Below are 6,348 nucleotides of genomic sequence, written 5' to 3'. Positions count from 1 at the left end.
TAAAAAAGCCCGATTTTAGAGTGTGCGCCCAGCACTATTGCAGAGTTTGTGTCTTAAACAATCTCCCCCTTACCTGGAAAGTAGACTATTCTAGCTTGGAAGTGTGGATTCAGCCTGTCTGTATCCAAGGAGATTCTGAATAGAGCAGCAGTTGCTTTTCCCCCTGCCCACAGGGACTGGACTTTAGTTAACTTGCTCCTTATATAAGTTTCTTTTGGTTGTTGCATATGCTGTTGTGATAGGTTGTTGGGAGACGGTGTTTCATTGGTTGCTAGCTCCAAGGATGCAGCTATGATTGGTGGTTAGGGTTGAGATTGTGATTGGCTGTTGGTTCTAGGGCTGTGTTTGGTAGATAGGGCTGAGAATCTGATTGGCTGTTGGTTCTAGGGCTGTGATTGGTAGATAGGGCTGAGATTCTGATTGGCTGTTGGTTCTAGGGCTGTGATTGGTGGATAGGGCTGAGATTCTGATTGGCTGTTGGTTCTAGGGCTGTGATTGGTAGATAGGGCTGGGATTGTGATTGGCTGTTGGTTCTAGGGCTGTGATTGGTGGATAGGGCTGGGATTCTGATTGGCTGTTGGTTCTAGGGCTGTGATTGGTGGATAGGGCTGAGATTCTGATTGGCTGTTGGTTCTAGGGCTGTGAATGGTGGATAGGGCTGAGATTCTGATTGGCTGTTGGTTCTAGGGCTGTGATTGGTGGATAGGGCTGGGCTTCTGATTGGCTGTTGGTTCTAGGGCTGTGATTGGTAGATAGGGATGAGGTTCTGATTGGTTGCTGGTTTTAGGGCTGGGGCTGTGATTGGTGGTCAGGAATAGGGCTATGATTGGTGATTAGGGCTGGGTCTCCCATTAGTTGGCTAAATCAGGGTTTGAAATTGGATTGGCTAGGGTCAGTACCAGCTTCTTATTGGCCAGTAGGGTTATAAAAGGCTAGGATTCAGGGCGTCTGAGCCCGGGTGTCGAGGCCAAGGGCGGAGAGGCCAAGGGCAGTTGCCTGTTTGGGCCTGTTCAGGACAGCTAGGGACTAGGGACTAGGGCCAGAAATGCTGCCCAATTCACATATGGCCAGGAATGGTGACAACCCCTGCACATCCCTCAACATGCAACCACATATTCTACAAAGGCATCCAAACCATGCATCACAAACTGACCACAGACAGATTGCTTGCCCCACCACCCAACACAATACCCTACATACAACACATATACACATACCCCCCACAACTTCTACAGTCAAACACCTTCATTCTCACAGCAAGCACTACACTGTCCTCTCCCACGAACACTACCTGCCACCAACCACACAATACAAAACTACAACATACATTTCTCTCAGTTTCAGTTTCCCAGATACACACTCTCTGCTGATACTAACCAACAACACTATCCGCTGTTCGCTCCACACAGACCACCTGTCATCATAACAATGCCCAAACCCTGCATTCAAACACATCCTCTACAAACGCTCTTCCCCTCTCCTCACCAATTACACACAACAATACAATCCCCACATTTCACCCCACCACACATATTACCTCTTCCGTTCATCTCAACTAATACTTACTTCCCTGACACACACCCATCACCTCTTACACACCTCATACATTCATCTCCAAAACACATCAACACCCCATCTAACACTCAAATTCCACTTAGCAGCACTAACTCACATACAAATCCCTCACCAAAAACAACTACACCAATATCCCCTCTCATTATTCTACAAAAACAATACCAACCACAAACATCAGCACATCAAAGCAACACAAACTTACATTGCACTCATCGTCATACCCACTCCCACCCCCAGGACTACACAAAGGATACAAATTCCATCCTATCTCCACCCCTACCCCCCCACTCTTCACAAACACCTACCTCAAGCACCCCAACCCAGCAACTTTCATTCACTCGCCTCTCCTCCATTGCACAATTTAGAGCCTTACATCATGATCCACATGCTCCTCCACCACCCCTAACCAATACTCCATCCACACTAAACAAACGCAAACAAAATAAAAAACATGCCACTCATAGCAACCTCGCATCCCCTTGTCTGTTACATAATAAAACTACCCTACAAAAAACACTACACCCCTCATGGCTCTCTCAGCCACCAAGTCCACCACCCACACACACAGACCCAACAAAATGCCTCCTTAACCTGCTGGAAGAGAAACACTATATTGAAAAGCAAGAGTATTGTGAGCCTCAAACAGTTATCACAACTAGCAACACTCCTGCTTCAAGCTCACATTACACTACTTACACTTCTACTAAACAAAACAACACTACCACTAACACACCTTATCTAAACTGCCAGCTCATAAATGCTCGATCACTCTCAAAAAACAAGCACCACATCTACGACCTGCTCACAGACACACAACCTGACTTACTATTCATTACGGAATCCTGGTTGGGAGATGACATGGTACCAGTGTTGCACGAAGCCCTTCCTCCGGGCTATCAAACCATCACACAAAACCGTATAGGCAAGAGAGGAGGTGGACTAGCTATTATATTCAAACAGGCAATAAACCTCAGTAAAACAGACAACATCTCCATACAAGGTTGTGAAGCCCTCCTTACCAGATGCCACCCTGCTCCAACTTCCTCCTGTAACTTTCTCCTCCTTTACAGACCGCCACCTAGCAACTCCACTTTCCCTGATGCTTTTCTTGTCACAGTCTCAAACCTTATTACACTATACTCCAATCTATGCATTCTTGGGGATCTAAACATTTGGTTTGATAAACCCAATATGCCCCATCCAAAAGCTATCACCACTGGCCTACTCGCATTGAACCTACATCAGATTGTACACAATCCAACACACATCGCTGGCCACATCCTAGATGTCATTTTTGCTAAGCCTGAACTTGTTACTATTCATAGCATCACACCAACCACCTGATCAGACCACCATATGATAACTTTCCGACATACAACTCCACAAATCAACACACCCCACAACTACTTACATACATACCCCTATCAACCATGGAGCAAACTCAATTTGGATCACTTAGAAACACAACTAACAGCAAACACAGATCTAGATACAATTAATTATGTACCAAAACTTTATGAGTGGCTACAGGAAGCTTTTGATGTCCAAATACCACTCAGAAAAACTAAACACGACAAAAGAAAACCAACACCTTGGAGAAACACAGAACTTAAAAAGATAAAGCAACAAATCAGAAAGTTGCGGCGGACCTGGCTCAAAACAAACAACAGTCACGACAAACTGCAGCTACACAAACTTAACAGGATATACAAATCATCAATCAAAAAAGCTAAAAAAAGATACTACTCAGACAGAATCCTAAATGCTCAATCTACAACCAAGGAATTTTATAAAATTCTCAATGAATTTCGAAAACCTACATGCATGGAAGGAAGTCATCCCACCACTCAAGATTTCACAAACAAATTGGCAACTCACTACACAACCAAGGCAGACACATTGGACTCCTATTTAAAACAGAAGAAAACCATCAGCACCTACCACTTTACTAAAATACCCTTTAAGAATAAACCATCCCAACCTCTACAGTCCTTCAAACAAATATCCCAGGATGAATTTATGGATTTGGTCAAAGCAAGCAGACCTTCTGGTTGCCCTTCTGACCCTTGCCCACCACAAATCTTCAAGAACATCCTGCTATCTACTTCTGCTGCCACACCTGTAAGAAGAATCATCAACAACTCTTTAACTTCAGGAACTTTTCCTGCAGACCTGAAAAAGGCATACATACGACCATTATTAAAGAAAACAAACCTAGACCCGCAAGACCCCAACAACTACAGACCAATCTCAAATGGACCTTTCCTTGGCAAATTGATAGAAAGAGCAGCATTCGCCCAGATGTCACAATTCATTGAGGACAATTCTTCACTCAAGACTGGTACCCCGCCTTAGAACACCACCATACAAGAAAAAGACTGTAGGTGGTACATCCTTCTCCGTCCAAGCAGCCAAACTATGGAATTCATTACCCCCAACTATAAGAGCCACAGATAACTTTCTTGTCTTCAGAAAAATACTCAAGAGTTGGCTCTTTCCTTCATAACCACCTTTTTCAAACAACTATGAACTGCATATGCCTATGTGGATAAATATTTTTTTCAGATCATATGTATATTTCTATTTATTTATAGTTTCTTTGGAAAATATGTATTGCTACTGTCAGAACAATAAAATACACACACACTCTTTAAACCTGTCTGACTAAGTATTTTTTACCCATGATTCTAATTATGTATTGTATGTGCATATGTGTGTATATTCATGTGTGTGTGTGTATATATATATATATGTATATATATATATATATATATATATATATATATATATATATATGTATATATATATATATATGTGTATGTATGTGTATATGTTGTTTCTGTGCTTGGCATGTTCGTGGATCATTGCATGGCTCCTGGTTTTGGGTTGTTATACTAGATATCTATGAATTCCTGCTCTCATCTTATCACACTTATCTACTCATCACTCTTATGTCATGTCTCTATCAAACTATCCTCCATTCTCACTCTGACTCATCCCAAATCCCTTCTACCACTTTCATCTCCTAAATATCTCTGCCTAAGCTCTTCCCTCCACCTCCACATCTAACTCACCAAACCTCACTCTACCACTGTGACCTCCCACACAACCCTACTAAATTCTCCTGCATTCATCTCACCCTGCTACTATGCTCTCCCTAACCCTTCCACATACTCTTCCCCCTCCGCCCCATTTATTCATCCCTAGCCTTTGGGTTGAGTAAATGAAGGATATACTCCCAATTAACACTTCTGGATTTCTTTCCTCCTCCACCCCTCCATTACTCCAGTCAATCTAACTAACAAACTCTCATATCCGCGGCTCAAATTAACTCATAATAATACTAAAACTGTACTCATTATTAAACAATACTAATCCATCACTAATTCTTGTTGGGTTCCGGAGTAGCGTGCTACTCATCGAAAAGCGCTTCGACGCCTCGTCAGGGGTAGTAAGCGCTATATAAATACGATTACAATTACAATTGAAAGAACCTTTGGTCTCCTGAAGGCCTGCATCTGACAGGTGGATCCCTGTGCTACTCACCCAAGACGGTTTGCCAGATAGTAGTGGCATGCTGCATGTTGTACGACCTTGCCCTGAGATGCCATGTGCCTTTTCTGCAGAAGGAGGAGGCTGGAGATGCCTGGGTGGCAGCAGTGGACCCTGTGGACAGTGAGGATGAGGAGGCAGAGGATGAGGACAACAGAACATCAGTGATCAGACAGTACGTCCAATGACACACAGGTAAGACAGTGTTACTTCACTTTTCTACGACATTTGTTTGAATATCTGTGGCACTGGCATGCTGTTTTTTCACACTTCTATGCCCACTTACTGTACCCTTTGCAAATTCATTTTGCAGATGTTGGTGACCTCACATATGCTCCTGGTGTGATCACTGCAGCCAGCTACAGGTCATTAATCTATGCTCATTTTCTGTACAGTTGAATTGCAATGTTTGTACCTGTTTCCATGAATACACACTTGAAAATGTTGACATACTCAATACTTTTTTTTCCAAGGGTGCAAGTGCAATGGGATGGGGTGATGATGGAGGAAAGTCCAGAGTATTGTTCTAGTCTGTTTGTAGCACAGGTGCATTGTCCAAGGGGATATAGGAAAGGGCGCAATGACAGTTCAAGGTGGACAGGGTGACAGAGTGGGACACAAGGGTGACAATCAGGAGAGTCTCATTTCCTGGCGGGGGTCTTGGCAAGTGTCTCTGGCTTCTGTCTGGATCGCAGAGAACGTTTGCGGGGTGGTTCTTCTTCAGCAGGGGGAGGGGTGCTGTTGGCCTGTGAGTCCTGTGGCGGGCCTCCTGGCCACTAGTGTCAGCAGAGGTGGAAGGCAGTTCAGATGTTTGGCTAGTGGCAGGGGCCCGCTGTTGTGTGACTGCCTCCCTCATACTACTGGTCATATCTGCCAGCACCCCTGCTATTGAGCTCAGGGTGTTGTTGATGGCCTGCAAGTTCTCCCTGATCCCCTGGTACTGTCCCTCCTGCAGCCACCTGTTCTCCTGCACATTGCCCAGGATGTGGCCCATCGTGTCCTGGGAATGTTGATATGCTCCCAGGATCTCTGCAAGTGCCTCCTGGAGAGTCGGTTCCCTGGGCCTGTCCTCCCCCTGGTACACAGCACTCTTCCCAGTTTTCCTGTTGGCCTGTGCCTCTGTCCCCTGAACCGTGTGCCCACTGCCACTGAACCCAGGTCCCCAATTGTCTTGGGTATGAGGTGTGTCCTGGGTCCCTGTAGAGGTGGGTACACTGCTGA

Source organism: Pleurodeles waltl, chromosome 2_2, assembly GCF_031143425.1.
Source record: "Pleurodeles waltl isolate 20211129_DDA chromosome 2_2, aPleWal1.hap1.20221129, whole genome shotgun sequence".
NCBI lineage: Eukaryota > Metazoa > Chordata > Amphibia > Caudata > Salamandridae > Pleurodeles > Pleurodeles waltl.
This window is presented reverse-complemented; position numbering follows the sequence as displayed.